General features: G+C 26.6%; 1 protein-coding gene across 3 annotated transcripts in view; it reads right to left on the bottom strand.

Annotated features, from left to right (window-relative positions):
- LOC107444238 (RNA binding protein fox-1 homolog 1-like) overlaps positions 1-18,224 on the bottom strand; it is a 311,515-nt gene that overhangs the window by 58,980 nt on the left and 234,311 nt on the right. The window lies entirely within an intron of this gene.

Genomic DNA, 18,224 nt, shown 5'->3' with positions numbered 1-18,224 from the left:
ACAATTTAAAGAAAAAAGAAAAAGAAAAAAAAGGATGAAATTTTATTTAAAAAACCGGAAAAAACAGGATATAATCTTTTCTCTCTCTCTCTCTCTCTCTCTCTCTCTCTCTCTCTCTCTCTCTCTCTCTATATATATATATATATATATATATATATATATATATATATATATATATATATATATATACATTGAGGGAAATTATTTCATGAAAAATAATTTACGATTTGAAATATTGTTTAGCGTGTCTTATTTTCCAAGGCATTTTTGAATGAGATTTAGTTATAATTATAGTAATCATAATTATTCCTTGAACTATTTATTTATCTTATTATCTGCATTTTAAAAACTTGTTTGTTGCACTTGCATAATTATAAAACTAAAATTGCGAAGTAATATTTAATCGTATCAAAACAAGCTTCTTAGAATTTTTAGATGTAAGCATATTTTAAAGTAATTAAATATCAAAAAGGACAGGTGGTAGGTAAATTGCAATAAAATTAGTATACATTTTAAAAGTAAAAGATATTTAAATGTTGTATTTTAAATAATGTAATTTAGCATTTCCCAAACACATATTTTTTTAAAATTTCTCTTCTCAGTGAAAAATGAATATATTTTTATTTATTCCAATAGTGTTCCAAACGTTATAGCGTAATTATATTCAAAACATTAAGGTTAGTTTTAGAATTCAGTTTATGATTCAAAGTTTATTATGCAGAATGAAGCAACCGCTCTAGGATGAATAAAATAATGCAGAATAAAATAACCGAACATATCACATTTACTGCAACGTGAAATCTTTGGGACGAAGGAAAAGAATAAAGAAACATAAATTTAAATTTAAGTTTTGACTCGAGAAAAAAAACCCCGGTAGTTCTGCAGTTCCAGGAAGTTTACGACGATATTTTGTAAACTTCATTTATTTTACACGGTCGTAATAGCAAACTCACGAATAGCGTTTCGTAAAATTTTGTTATGAGAAAAATAAGAATGGAAGTTGAAGGGGAAACTTTAAACGTTGTTACGATGAAAAACTTAATCTTGTATTTTAAGCTTATGGAAACTGTAGAATTGGGAGGAAATGAAAGTTTTCTGAAGATAGTCGTAAGTGGTTTCTAAGAGATTAATGTTTTGTATAATGTTGACTAAACTTGTAGAAATTTTCTACTAGTTCTTAGTTTTTACGATAAATGCTTCTTTTTTGATTTATATGTAACAGTGTTTAAGGCTTTTCTATATGGAATGAATTGTTTAATAAATAATAGCAAAGCAACGTTTATAAACTGGAGGTTAAAAATTTTTTCTTCATTTTTAGCATAATTTATAAAACCAAGTAAAAATATGCAAACATTTATGGAAAATTGATGTATTTATATTCTAATAAATATTCTACCTCAATTATGTGTTAAAACTAAAGATATTTAGTAAAAAAAGTGCAAGGGTAATCAAAATAAAGTTCAATTAAATTAAATAATGATTTTTTTTTTTATTTTTAGTCATTCTTATATGCTATTATTTGTTTTTGCATTTTCCTATATATATATATCCGTCGTTGAACAGCCGACGCAATTTTTGGGTTTACGACTACTAATGTCCAACTCCATAGCCTTGTATTTTTGAACCAATCCAGAAGGCAAGGAAACTCCTGGATCAGTACCCCCAGAGGTATTGATTTGTTATGGGAACATGGAGGGCTTTGCGACTTGACAGATTTAGCGTGCATCAGTCACCATTTGCTACACGGGGAGTCTTCGGCCGGATGGGATCGAACCCACGAACTTTTGGATATGGGCCCAGTGCTCTACCAACCAGGCTATTCCGGTCTTATTATTTACTTATAATCAGTTTCGGAAATTCGCAGTGAAAAAAAGTGAATTTTTTATTATCAGTATTGTTTTAAATTCCGTTTTATAGATACAATCTACTGCCTTTCTGAGCAGGCATTTTAAAGTCAAACGAATGATTTTGAGTAAATGAACTACTTAATTTCATACTTCTCATTTATAAAACACATTCTAAAGATTGCCGAACGCAGCTTATGTAAAAACGTATTAACTCTAAACAAATTAAATGACTAGCAATGTTTTAACTATAAGATCAAAATTTCATTGTGAAAATCATTTATCCGATAATTGTTTTTTTGTGAATTAAAAACGTAAAAGAAAAAATCAATTAAAAATTGTAATTAAGAAAAAAAAATAGATGTATGAAATTAAAAAAAAGTAATAGGAGACTGGGTAGCTATTGACTTGCAGTGGATTTTAAATTCAAATTTTTTTCTGATGTCGAATCCAAAATATTATTTTAAAAATGTAAGTTAAATGAAAAATATTATTATAAAATATTTCCTGGCATTATAAACTCGCCTTTTTTTCTAAAAATATCATAAACGAAAATGGAAGAATTTTTTAAAATTAAGAAAATAATTTTAAATTACCTTTAATCTACAAAATGAAATTATTTGTCAAAAAATCATTAGTAATAACCTGCTCTAATTAAACTTTCTGATGATATTTTTAGCTAAATGACACTCTTCTAGAAAATAGAAACTAGTATAACTATAAAACTAAAAGTACTATAAAACTGAAAGGAATACTAACTATAAAACTGAAAGTAATACTAATAACCATCTTTAAATTTGCCTTTCTTAACTTTTATAGTACATGGAATGTACTGTTAAAATTTTCGTTCTAGAAATAAGATAAAATTACCGGCAGTAGTCACTCCATTCAATTCACTGTATTGTTTGCGGTTAGGAACATTTTTACTTCTTCAATTCCCGTTCAGCTGACCCTGGGATTTAGAGCTAGTCCTTTCCACTATAGTATGTACTTAGATGTTTAAAAAACGTGGCTTCATGAGATGAACATAGTTTGAGCCAGCGAAATTCTGGATTACTAGCCTCATATGGCGAAAACAATCAATATGAATAAAAATGAAATGTTCGAAACTGAGTTAGAAAAAGTTTAGATAAATTTAAAATAAGTTAATGCAAATATTCAGATTCTGGTTAATGCATGCTCATAATGCTTCCCCTCAATGACTGTAATGTGGCCTAGGTAATGGCAATATTCTTCAAACCTCGTTGAAGTGCCCATATATCAAAATTTCAATGATCTCTTCATCAGAAATTGCGAGATCAGCAGTGGTTAGGGGTAATTTGAGTAAATTTTGCCTTTAATATTGCTCTTCACAGTTGAATAATATGGGGTTGAAGTTAAGAGAATAGGGCGTGTGAAGGCGGTGATCAGTTCAATTAGTGGATTCGCACAGGGAGCATCGTTGTAGTATTAAGCATACTTTTGACCGTTTGAGATGCATTTCAATTTGGACATCAACTGGAATATTTATCTTATTAACTAAATATTTAATTAGAATGCGGCTAACATTCAAAAATATACAAATAAAGAAAAGAAGTCATTTGAAGGGTTAAAAAAAATCATTCTCAGCATTGCGAATTTTTGTTAAGATTGTTATTTATCGGTTGGGAACTGAGAGGCCAAGAGGCCCCCCAGTCCTTCACCAATAATTACGAATAAAAAGTAAATGAATTGTTCCCAACAGACAGGGAAAAATCCGTGGTTGGCGAGTTATTTAAAGATAATATAGCCAAAAATAAAGCCCACCCTCCATAATGAATATTAAATGTGAAAATAATTTGGCGAGAGCGAATCGCAAAAAAGACTAAGAATTAGTATAATCTTGTAACTGCAATTTTTTTTCTGTGGTAGAAAATAAGGAATAAAAAGTTATAAATATATTTTTGTTTTCGTATTTTGTCATGACAGTAAATAATGAGTCTTATATTAGTTTTAAAATAAGAAGATAGCCTTTGCATGGATTGCTTAGAAAAGAAAAAAATATTTTAGATTCGCTTTTTATAAATTGTAATAAAAATTAAACAATTGATTTAATTTAATTAAAATTTGAAGCAGAATAATTAAAAAAAAAGTTTATGAAATTAAAGAAGTTTTAAAAGCTAGAAAACATATGTAATGCATATTGTGGCATCACAGGGTGGTATTTTCATCAAAACTGAACAACAGCAGTAATAAATGTGAAAAATCTTAACATGACTTGCATTTAAGTATCGATGACTTCAAGTACCGAAGCATCTTCCAAGAGTTGAATGTAAATATATAGCTCAAAAAGTGCCACATTTTATTTGTTATATAAAAAAAATAATGTATTCATGATTCTGTAGAATTTCATATAACACCGTTCAGTTAGAAGGATATAAAGTTGTCTCTTAATATTCTGAACCTTATTCAACTCAGGTAGTTATTTTCGTATCCTGTGACTAACATTTCTAAGGAAGTGGATAAGTAAAATTAGTCCTCAGAATAACTGGGTACTTAAAATCATTTCAATGTTATAACAGCAAAAATAAAGATATAAAAATTAAATAAAAAATTTTATAAAATAACAACACAACTTTGGTTTAGTTTTAAATTGCATCACAAAATTAAGGTGATTTAGCAACAGAAGTAGAAAAAATATTTTATTATGTTTTCCCATAAACAAATGTTTTTTTCCCCGAAATAATCTGAAATACATTTCGAAACAGAAATATAAACTTTCCCGGGCAAGCTAATGGAAACAATTTTTTTTATCAGGGGAGGGAAATTTCCTAAAGCAAAAAAATAAAATAAAAGATAAATATTTCCTTATGGAACAAATCCAATCTTTTTAAAGATAAATGGAGAACCAAACTATAAGTACCAAACATTTGTCAAAAATATCTGTAAAATGAAATAATTTGTCACAAAAACTTTCCTTAAAGCAAATTTCGTTCAAGTTTCCGCATAATTTATGTCCCTAAGCAAATGACGACATTTTATGCAAATAAAAGAATTTAAGCCCTTGATGGATGAGTTAATTCATCCTTTTATTGAATTTTCAATTACACCGTAAAATTAGGGTGATTTATCAATAAAAAGAAAGAAAAAAATATTTTATTGTTTCTTCCTCCTTCAAATTTGTCCTAGAAAAAAAAAATCCGAAACACAATTTTTAAACATAAAAAATAAACTTTCTCGAGCAAACTAATAGAAAACAACTTTTCTCTCAGGATGATTAAATTTCCAAAAGCAAAAGAATAAAATCTCCTCAAGAAACATGCATTTAAAAAATAAAACTCGGATGATTAATGTTGGATAAAATTAATGAACCTTGAAAATACTGGAAGAAAGTTACTCTTTGCATTGACATTTACGAACCATCGGTTTAACAAAATGATTTCGTTGAAAAAAATACCATTCGCAAAATATGAAGAAAGAGAGATCAGCATGTATCGGTTTCCAATTTGAAAAGCTTTTAAAAAGCATTAGGCAACGATATATGTTTTTATTCCCTCTACCCAAACTTGAACCCATAATTCCGAGAGAACTCTAGAAAAAAGTGTATAAATGAAAAAACATTCGATCGAAATTCAGTTAACTGATTAATCGTGTCTTTTTTTCCTTATTTTTTTCGAATGGTTTATTCTATATCCTCAGAAGTTTATTCGAACGCAAGAAGAATGCCCTGGAGATAAAGGAGTTGATGAAGGCGATTCTAGATTCTAGAATCAGTCGTTTTCCCTACTTATTTTTCCCCCGCTGCCTCTTTGTTTGCTGATTTCCGGAGATAATTGGCAGCGGGAGGCATTTTCATTTTGTGAACGCGTTCTTGCGTTCGCATATTGATGAACAATTCATCGCCTGTTTTGTTTGCTTAGATTCTTAGATGAAGAAAAATTTCTGAATATAAATTCTCACATTTTCGTATTTAATGAAGCGATGTTTCTTTTTTTTAAAATTGCTTTTCTATAAAAATACACTAAGACGCATTGCTTATTTTATACATTTAATTGTTTTTACTTTAACTCTTCATTTGAATTGCTTTTATACTTGTGTTAACTGGCAACAATTTCAATGTTTAATTCAAAATGAGCGCGAGGGAATATTTCTGTATTTTTATATTTTACTAGCAATCTAATTGTGCGAGATTAAATGCTTTATTCATAAAAGTTTGACAAAAATAGAAAAAGGCGATGAGAAATAAATTTAAGAAACAATCCAAAAATATACTAGATAATAATACTAGATATAAATAAATACTAGAAACTAAATCTACAGTGGAAGCAGGTTTTTTAATATTCAATGATTTTATGATAAGATAGTTTGTATATTTAAATTGTTTTCACTGGAATAATTTATTCGAGAAGTTTTTTGATTTTTCTTCTTGAAAAACATATTCTTCGTTTAAATCGAAATGCAAATGAAGAAATACATTTTATTTGGTATATTTTTCCAATTTTCTTTTCTATCAATAACAGGAAAGTCGTTCATTAGAAACAGCTTTAAGACGTAATACTACGTTATAAAACAATTTGGAATTCAAATAGAAAGTTTCAAAAATCAAAGTCAATATGTTTACAGTATTTAATAATTTCAACGATATGAACAAGATTGTAACTAACCAAAACTAACTAATTTTGTACTAACTAATTTTGTAAATAACAATGATAATGACATTCAATCGGAATAATTTATCATATATTATTAGTCACATAAACTATCAAGGGGAAAGAGGAAAAATATTTCATTTCAAATAACTTGAACACATAATTAAACGATATAAAAGAAAAAAATCAATTTGTTTATATGTTTTACACTAAATTTACATACACGAAAATTGGAATTCTTCAAACTTTTAGCCTAATGGCTGCACAAACTTCTCAAATTAGTACCAAGGGTCAAGACCAAACCACCTATAGGCCATTAAAAGAAAACAGAATTTATCTCCCCCTTAGCTAAATAGAATGAGAAAAACTAATAGTTTTTACAATTTTAGGACGGTGTAAGTTTTACGAATGGTTCCGCCACTTACAAGTGCTTCTGTCTCTATCCCCTGACTAAGAGTACACTATGAAAAAAAAATTCTAATCACAAATTTTTATTGCAGAACTAAATAACGAGAGAGATCATTACAGATAAAGTTTTAAGTAACGACAAATTTATTATCATTTATTGCAATTATTATATACTTACAGTTATCATTATTACAATTAGTTACAACTGCCTTTTATGTTACGAATTCTATTATAATCATGAGCTATTGTGTTTCTCTTGAACCTTGTTTCGAAAAATTGAATTATTTAGTAAATTTTAAAATACAATCAAAATTTACTATGAGACAGGTACCTGGCAGACTTATTAGCATGTGCCAGATTGAGAATGCTGACTAGCTGTTATTTAGCTTAGATGACCCTGGTTTATTAAAAAAAAAACAATCTAAACGGAGCGTTTAAACAATTTTAAGCTGTTTTTTTTTTCTGGACAGAATATATAGAATTTTATAGATCGAATCTAGATAGAATTAAAAAAAACTTTGTGTTTGCGAAATACTAAATTATAAATATTAATTTAAATAACATTTATGCAGCTTTTACTATTAAAATTTAAACTAATTTCATTGCAATTTACCAGCAACCTGTCTTATATGATATTTAATTACTTTGAAACATGCTTGGATCTGAAAATTCTGAAAGAACTTGTTTTGATACGATTAAATATTGCTTTGAAATTTTAGTTTTATAATTATGCAAGTACAATAAATAAGTTTAAAATGAGGATAAGAAAAATAAATAGTTTAGGGAATAATTATGATTACTATTATTATGAATAAATCTAGTTCAACCAGTTCTTTTTTTGCTAGAAATAATTTTAAATTTTGTAAGGCTTGGAAGTAATATCTCTAGAGAAAAGTTTTATTTAAAAAGGACATGGAATTTATTTGAATAGTTTTATTCAAAAAAAGAAAAAAACAGCGAAATCAAAGCAAATAAAAAAATTGAACACGGTTGAAAAAAATTGAAATTACTCTGTTTATATATTTATAACTTCAGTTACTTCATATATTTAATTTTTCCTTCAGTTTTAATCAGTTTATTTTCAATAAAAAAAAATCAGTATTAAAGAGTCGAATATCTAAGAATCGGATATCAAAAAATATCGAATTCCATGTATGTTAAAGAAATATTTAACAGACACTGTAAATTATTCCAACAATATAATTATTCTCTTCAATATGATTATTATTCAATATAATAGCTATTCAACATCATAATTATTCAATACAATACATATTTTCTACAAAGGTTGCAGATTTTCCGTTGAGAAAATATAGTATTCTACTTAAGTATCTAACTCCTTAGCATATTTTTCGTATGGTATTAACTAACAACTTAATGTTCAACAATAAGCAAACTTTAAATGCATTTGAACTAACAATGGTTTTAAATATTTTCTTGAGTTTAAAACAGTATCTAAACTTTAAATGTTAAGTTTTGTAATTTAAATTAAAAATTTGCTTTGCAAATTTTTATTATTCGTGCTTAATTTTCCATTTTATTTTGGTTTATGAATAAGTAATAAAAGCTAAAACTCAAACATAGTTCTGTATTCTCTTAAACAATTTGAATGTAGTAGATCTGTGCTACAAATTGATGTTATAGAAAAATAATCTATGGAATTTTAATTTTATAAAACCAAAATAATGCAAGTTTTTTTATTTACCAAATAAATTTTGCAATGGAAATAAATTTACATTTTTGTAATTCAATTTAATGCTAATTTTTGGTAGTGTTTTTAAACTTAATTCCCGTGCATTTCATATAGAATATCAGAGTTTAATTTGTTTGCTATAGTTTGAAATGAGGAATGGGGATCAAGAAAAATATTTTGTTTTTATCAAAGCAAAGACTTCCTAAGAATTTTTTGTTTGCCTTTTTTTTGCTATAATCCATATTTATTACATTTTTGGTTGATTTTTTAAAATATATTTCGGTTTCTTTTCCTTGTTATTATTTATTTCTCTCTTGCTTTTTTTTTAGTATACAATGATTCAGAATGAATTGGATGATTTTAATAGTAATAAATTAACAAAATTTCTGAAACAGGCGATATCAAGGAAGAGCTCGAATGTAACTGAAAATGTATATTTTCTGTGTAATAAATCATACTAATAATTAAGTACCATTAAAACAATCTAAAAGGGCAAATTTTAAAATACTGAGCTTCAAATTGCAGCATCTTAATAAGTTAAACCCCATTTTTCCCATTCATTAGATGGATGCAATGATATTCCTTAAAAAATCAGGTGTTATACAACGAGAAAAAGAGTATGATCAAAACAAACAGAATATTAGTAAAATTAACCTTGTTTCTGTATCTTTGGGAACAATTAAAACACGGTAATTGCTTTCGAAGTCATTTTGGTAAAATTTGCAGCAAAATATTCCTCATAACGTGTGTTAAAATTTGATAAATTTAATAAAATTTGATCAATTTATGATGATACCTTTGAGCATAGGATTTAGCATAGGATATTTGATTATATTTACTTCTTGTTTTTGTATTAGTACTAAATGTGAACTAAATAAGAGCTAAATACGAGCTAAATAAGTACTAAATAGGAAGCTAATAAAAAAAATTTATTAGCTGTAAAGTTGCCCCCTTCTGCAATATTAGAATAAAAATTGAAAAAATGGTTATTTCTTTGTGTATCTATATTATACTAATGACCAGTTTACTATTTAATGACAATAAATTTGTACTTTAAACTGTTTTTAACATATTTATATTTTCAAAATGGTTATTTAGATTAATTTTAAAAAAAATGTAGCAAAAACAAATTTTGACAGATTCTCCTAAAATTGAAGATACAAAATGTGAAAAAGAAAAAAATCTTGACATATACCCCTGAAATCAAGATGATGCAAAATATGAAAAAAGGTGAATAATAGGAATATAATAAAAAAGGGAATAAAAATTTTTTTCTTTCATAAAATTTCTTTTACGCGTATGAACAAAACTGATTGAACAATTTCTCTCGAGATTTGTTATTTTTATCATTGAAAAAAAATTTATATTTGTAGACACATTTGTTGGCAAAAATAATTCCCTAATTTTTTAATTTTTGCTCTATACGTTTTAAAAATTCTTTTATCAATAGTTGTGTTCCTTATAATCTGTGTGATTCGGTTTTTTTAGCTTGAAAAATCAATGAAAAAAAAAACATAAGTTATATTTTCAAAAAAAAAAAAAGAAAGAAAATAAATAAAAATAACCACAATGAAAATTGTAAAAACAAGTAATTAAAATAATGAAATAATACTAATAAAAATAATTTATAATTTTTACATAGATCAATAAGGTTAAAAGCTATCAAATAATAACAACTTAAAAATCTTACTGTCTAAAAAACAGCATTTCAGTTGAAAGAGAGCCAAATCAATATCAGTTTTCCCCATTGAATTATTATCATTATTAGAAAAGCAATGATAAAACACTTAAATTAATGCATCTTAGGATTATATTAAAAAAAAACCTCGTTAAAATACCAGTTTTTCTTACCTTTGTATCTTTAAAAGTTTCATTAAAATACTTTAATTTCGGAACATATTAATAGCTCAGGATTTAAAAATAGAACCATTTGCAGTAGAGTTTAATGGAAGAAAAAGTCTTTAGCGATTTATCTATTTTTTATTAGTTAGCCTGAAAAGTTAAAATGTTTTTAAAAATAATTTTATCATTAAAGAAGTGTGCTTTAATAAAAATGATTTTTAAATAGAAAACGTTAATGACTTGAAAATTCTAAAAAGTTATATGTTAAGTAATTAACAGAGAAAAATTCTGCACACATTTGAGAAAGCACGTTTTGATACGTAAATTGCTTTTTTCTCAAAGGCAACTTTTGAAAAATTATTATTTCAGGATTTTAGAGGAAAAGAAATAGATTATATTCTTTTCAGTTGCAAAAACTGTATTTGGTTAAAAGTTTAAAAAGGTAAAAAAGGGAGCAAATAGTGAGAAACACATAAAGGAAAAATTTTCTAAAATTAACATAGAAATTATTTTTAGAATTATTTCAAATTATTCTTTTTAGTGATAATATATACTTTGGATAGAAAGGACTTTAATTTTTTTAAACTTATCTGTAAAAATATTATATAGTTCATATTTAATTTTCAAACTTCTTTTAAGGAATTTATTAACTGCAAGAGAAATGAAAAGAATGAGTCCAGAGATATTTCTGTTTAATGAAAAAATAATAAGTGAAATAAAATAAAGGCTTATTTTAATTGAAAGACTTGTGTTTCTTATTTCATATTTCTTTTACATAGACAAATTTCGAAATTTATAATCATGTTCATGCTTTTGAAATCTAAAAACAAATACAAAGTTTCGCTTGTTGTGCTTTTTTTTAAAATCTAGTTTGATGTTCATATCTTATAATTTGGAAATAATTGCACAAACGATTTTTTTTGGTTTATTGAAGACTGAAGAATCCACTAATATATATATATATATATATATATATATATATATATATATATCTATTTCATTTATTTCAGAATTCTATATATCTATTCATTTTCTTTAGAATAAATGAAGAATAAAACAAAGAAAAATAATAGACATATGAAAAAAAGGGGGATGGTAAATAATAAGTAAAAAATAACAAACAACAATTTATTTAAAAAAAAAAAAATGAAATGTTAATTAAAAAATCGGAAAAAAATAATCTTTTCTTCAGCCCGCACGATTATATCCGCAAAACAGAGTGCTTTCTGATATTGTATCAATAAAGCCAAAGCAAAATATATTAATACTATAGTGTGAGGAGCACTCAAAAAATTTTTTTATAAAATAACTACAAATAAAATAGATCATAAAAAGTAAAAATAACATGTAAAAACAGATAATAAAATAAAATAAGAAGAAAAAACATTAAAAAGGGGGGACTATAAAGCGAGTAGCAAAATCATAACAAATTACAAGGACGGATATTTTTCAAGAATGATTTAAAAATGTTTTCGCAGAAAGATTGCCAGATGACAAAATATGAAAACAAAAGATGAAAACAAAAGCGCAAATCAAGCGTAACAAGAGGGTTTTAAAGTGTCGTTCTTACTGCACTGCTGAAGTGATTTGTTATTATGAGTTTTGATTTGTTAGTTACCAAGGATGGGCCCGAAATGGATGTGCGCAAGGTAATATTATACTGGATAATTTTAAAAATTGATCATAGATAGTTTTAGAAGATAGATGTTTATTTAAGAAAAAATATAAAATAGAAAAGAGAAACATAAATTGCCTGCTTTGCAAATAATTTTAGCAGCGGATTTGCACGATATGGATTAGCACATAGAAAAATTGTTTAAATTATCAAAGAAAAAATTTTAATAGATAATTTTAACACGGATTTGCCCGAAATGGATTTGCACATGGAAAAATTAACAAGAAAAAATTTTTGCCGATAATTTTAAAAACGGATTTGCCCGAAATGGATTTGCACATGGAAAATTGTATAAATTAACAAAGAAATTTTTAGCAAACAATTTTATCCACGGATTTGCCCGAATATATATATATATATATATATATATATATATATATATATATGTGTGTGTGTGTGTGTTACGGTGAAACACCGAAATCTGGAGAATGTCGACATTCACGTAGTTGCTTGGTGTATGTCCGAAATATTTGCTAAATACCCTTATTTCTGACTCTCACCGGTGAATGTCAACAATCACATAGTCGCTTTGGTGAATGTCCGAAATATTTGTTATATCCAATTTTATATTGATTTATTCGTTAATATTATTATATTTATTTGATATATTTATATTTATTCTATATTTTAATACTTACTGACGATACATTAGAAGAAACATCAGTGTTTGGAGTATCGGGCAAATATATACCGGGCAATGGCACTTGACCTTAAAAAAACATCAGTGTAGGTTATACCGGGCAGTGGCACTTAACCTTAAAAAAAACATCAGTGTAGGGTATATCGGGCAAATGTATATCGGGCAGTGGCACTTAACCTTAAAAAAACATCAGTGTAGGGTATACCGGGCAAATGTATACCGGGCAGTGGCACTTAACCTTGAAAAAACATCAGTGTAGGGTTAAAATATCGAATAAATGTAATTATATCCACGTATAAATTCATATCAAATCGAATGTAATAAATATTTCGGACATTCACCGGTGAAAGTCAACAACCACCGACTTCGGTCTTTCGCCGTGACATATATATATATATATATATAATAAAATTTATTCTTCATTTTGAACTTATATGTATATATATATATTCTTATATGTATATATATAACTTATATGTGTATATATATATATATATACTTATATGTATATATATATATATATATATATATATATATATATATATATATATATATATATATATATATATATATATATATATATATATATATATATATATATATATATATATATATATATATATATATATATATATATATATATATATATATATATATATATATATATATATATATATATATATATATGTATTTTAATCTCAATATTATTTTGAATCCCTATTATCTTGGAAAAAAAACATTACTATGAACAGCTAAATTTGAACGACAAATGTGTGTAATATGTTTTGAAAGACTATAATAATTTCTTAACTGCTTCTCTATGATGGTTTACTCTATCAACTTTAAAGACTCAAAAAAAAAACTTAGAAATTACAAGAGATAACAATCCATTATAATGTAAAATATTATTTCATTGTGTAAAAAATAATAAAATAAATTTATAAAGGATTATAATTACTTATCTAAAAATTAAATCCTGAACGAGAGTAATAAAAATAAGAATAATAAAGGTAGTAAATCTCTCAGAAAAGCAATTATAAGTGAAATACCCCGAAGCTAAAAATTATACATTCCTTTGAGAAAATTAAAAAAAAATGGATTATGTTTCTAAAAATTGAAACAATTTAGTTAAAAGAAAAGCCCCATTAATTTCAAGGGTATTATGCTATTTAGTTTCGGAATTAATTAAGCTTATATTTACCAGATTTTAATTAAAATTTAGTTTGTCCTCACGGTACTTAAATTATTAAATCCTTGTTGATGTTGTTAACTGGTTAGTTTAATAATGCATAGTATTTTTTAGAGGAAATAATTCTTTTATCAATAAAGGTTTCAAAAGTACATCGATTGCGATTTAAATAATGCAAAACAGCTTGAAAACGTCGGTTATAAATAAAAAAATTCTTTCTAATACTTTTCTTAAAATGTAATAAGTTTTTATATATTGTATTAAACTAAAACGCTAATCTGAATAAATATTTTTTGATGTTTATTGCAGCTTTCAAATGCTATCAAATACGTTTAAATGCTTTTAAAATACATTAAAAAAAATACGTACACATTAGAAAATATTGTTTGTTGAATTCGAGGATAAATTTTTATTTTTTATTCTGTAATTAAAAGAAGATTAAATTAAATTATTTTATATGCTTACTCTGTTTTAAAAATTAAAATAACAAGAAAAAATCGGTAGAAAACTTTGAAATTCGTTAGGAATAGTTATTCTTATAATGCAAGTACACATTTTTCTTTTATTTCACAAGCGTAAAAATATATAGAATAAGGTAATTAATATTTTCATTTAATGAAGCATATTAGTCCAATTCTGTTACTGTAAATTATGATGTAGGCTTTATGGAAAACATTTATTTCCTACTTGTAAGCTTATGTAACATTTTCTGTAGAATTCTTAAATACCTCAAATAATGCACAAGAACCATCGATACTCCACCGATCCTAAATATCATCATGTACTTAAACTAACAAGCTAAAGCCATGTTACAAATTGTGTATAATAAAACAGCAAAAAGTGTAAGGAAGAAAATAAATAAAACAATGGACAAATGTAAATTGCAAGATCACTGGAGCACCTTTGACTTCACAGATCTATTCACACTCTTAAAAATAAAGAAATCACTTTTGACAATTGAAGGTGAATTTCGTAATTTTGAGAAACAATTCGTCAGAAATCATGTGATTTGTGACGAAAGGAGAATTCTCAAATATGTGACGAAATTGTTTCCTGAATTTAAAATCTCACCGTGGTGCATTGTAGGAGATTTTTAACTAGAAGGAAGACAAGACGATTAAAAACGAAATAAGCTGAAAGGTTGTATGGTGGTCAAAGAGTTGATCGTTGCAAATTATCTCACAGTTCCATCTGTGTTTCGTATGTTGTTGGGACGACATTGGTCCACCTATATGGTGCACCCGATACAAAGACTATCAGGAAAATTCGATACATTAGGCATTCGAATATATATATATATATTTTTTTTTTGAAAAAAATTGAATGACCATACATTTCTTTAATTTTGACGAACTTCGTTTCTTCGAAGAAGTGACTAGAGTTACAAATTTCGCTACTTTGACGTAATTTTTACTCGAAGCATATACAAGAAAACGGTTTCATCAAAAACGAAGAAAATTTCGCGATGTATGAGTATCCTTTTTTTTACAATGCACAGAAGGTAAAACCCTTTTTAAATACAGTACGCAAAAGCTCTTATAAAAAATTTAACTAGTCTTTTTAAAATATTGATTTTAATTTATATGATTACTTTTGTACCAAGTTTAAATTCTTTACTGAAAAATGGCTCGGTAAAAACTTTTTGAACGCTTTGAACCGTAATATTGATTACATTTGTCGCAACTTTAATACAAGGCTGAGTTTAACCATTATCTGCAGAAAATATTTTTTCTTGAATTTATGGTTCCCTTTTATCAAAAACATGGTTTAATTTAACATTCTATCGGCGTTGAGTGATATAAGGGTTCAAGATGCTGATAATATTGTTTAAGGTAACACCATTTTTTTGATAGTGACTTTTTACTTGATAAGAACAAATACGCTATTTTTGCATATTACTTATACCAACTACACTCTATAACAAAAATTGGTGGGTAGGAAGAAAATGTACAGAATAGTAAATGATTAAAATTTCAGAACAATTGAATAATTTATTGCAGAGTTACAGTAACAGGTTCAATAAGGTGTTGACCAGCCTCTAGCCTGGATACAAGCTGCCACACGGCGTGGCATAGACTGATAAAGCTCCCGGATGGTCTCTTGCGGTATTTCCTGCCAAATTCGATCCAATTGTCGAACGAGGTCATCAGCATTCCGTGCCAGATGCAATCGCCTTCCCATCATATCCCAGACATGCTCGATGGGAGAGAGATCTGGTGATCTGGCAGGCCAAGGAAGTGTTTGACAAGCTTGCAGACAGTTCATAGCAACAAGTGCAGTATGCAGTCTGGCATTGTCCGGCTGAAAAACCAGCCCAGGGTGCTGCAAAAGAAACGGTAGCAAAACAGTTCTTAGGATGTCGTCGACGTACCGCTGTGCAGTAAGTGTACCTCTAATGACGACCAAAGGGGTCCGGCTGTCAAAGGAAATGGCACCCCTGACCATAATGTCTTGTAGAGGGCCGGTGTGGCGTGCAATAGTGAAGGCAGGATCCCCCCTCTGCCTTGTGCATCTCCAAACACGTCTTCGATGATCGTCAGGACACAGTTAGAAGCGGGATTCGTCGCTAAAGACTATACGTCCCCAGTCGGCATCATTCCAGCCATATCTGTTCAAAACATACATACATACGAAATTTCAAAGCAATAAGATGATTGCTTCTTGGTGCGTCGATTTTTTTGTTATAAAGTGTATATGTAAAAATTTACGTAAGTTGAGTTACGTCGAATTATAGCAAAAATTTTTTTCTCCAAAAAACGGAAGAATTATTTAAAAATATATGTAAATATATTCGTTTATTTTACGAATATTTAATCAAACACTTTTTACTGGGTGAAAACTAATACATTTTTGCGTATTATTTATCCAACAGTACGTCACGTAAGATGAAATGTCAAATTCTAGTAAAATGTGTTTATCCAAAAAAAAAAAAAAAAAAAAAAAAAAATCCATAAATATATACGTATCTATACGCATCTACTTACTTTTATTTTATTTTAAATTTTAGATACTGTGAAATATTTACTCTGAGTAATCGAACATACGGTCTTATGCAATTAGTAGAGTATGATCGAAGATCTTCAGTATTTGTTTAAATTTTGCTCGAAAGAAACTCAAAAATCTTAGTTAAATAAAAAAAAAAAAAAGATTATTTCTTTTTTTCAAAGCAATCAATATTTAAAGAAACTAGTATCTCGTTTTTTCCTCATATATAGTGTAACAAAATCGATCACCTCAATAAGTAGTAAAAAAAAAAAGAAACACACCTACACATTTAGCTAATAGAAAATATAATCGAGTAAAACAGGACTCTTTTTTTAAGTTCATATAATGTCAGTGTTCTAGATTTATTCTGAAAAAGAGGAAGAAAAAAAAAGGATTTATTTTTCCTTAAAATCTTTTTTATTTTTTATTTTGGTTTGAAGAAATGATCACTATGCCTAATGACTGCGCTTTTCTATTTCAAAATAGAGTGTGAATTTTCTTTCTCCTGTCTTTTTATCTTATTGATTTTACTTTAAATGAATTGCTAATGTTTCGACTTTCAAACCAGCTATTCAACGTCAGTATTAATAATATATTTATTTTTCTTAATTATGCAAGATGTCGAGAATTTTTAGTAAGGTTTAATTAGCCTTAGTAATTAGTTTTCTTCTTTTAATCTCCAAATTTGTTTAAATAACAGTTAGATAAAATTAAATTTATACAAAATAACTATTTTTGATAAGCCGGAAGCAATTTAATTAAAATATATTGATTTGGATCCAGCGAATGATTATATGGACTAATAAATATTTTTATTGCATATGTTTATCAAACAAGTCATTAATTGATTAATCAAATATTCCTATGAATACGCTTTTAGTTTTTATTATCTGGGAATAAAAGTTATTATTACTTGTATCTAGTGTTTTATTGAATTTATCTCTTGTTATTAGTTATTAATTTTTGTTTTTTTAATTCAAAATATCTATCTTCTTTAATTAAGAAGATATTTAAGTTAATGAAATAAATATTTAGTTCGGAAAAATGTAGTTAGGTATGGGCTCGAAGTTTGGTAATTACTTGTTAAAGTTAATGAGAACATGCAAATTACATAGTTTTTGTTTTTTAGATAATGATAAAGATTTCAAACGTAACTAATGTTTTAGTTTCTATTAAAATTTTAAAATACATTGTTTCGTTTCATTTGATTTTAATAAAAAGTTTCTAAGTTTTTTTTTCTTATATATTTTTAAAATTTATCTTAATTGCATTTAATTATTTATTAACAGCTATTAGAGTAAAAAAAAATCTATCAGAATATTTTAATAACTATTCAACAAT

The sequence above is a fragment of the Parasteatoda tepidariorum genome, chromosome 2, assembly GCF_982258835.1.
Source record: "Parasteatoda tepidariorum strain Cologne lab strain chromosome 2, Ptep-v5.0, whole genome shotgun sequence".
NCBI lineage: Eukaryota > Metazoa > Arthropoda > Arachnida > Araneae > Theridiidae > Parasteatoda > Parasteatoda tepidariorum.
The sequence above is the reverse complement of the archived record's forward strand: the minus strand, read 5'-3'. Positions and strand labels throughout refer to the sequence as shown.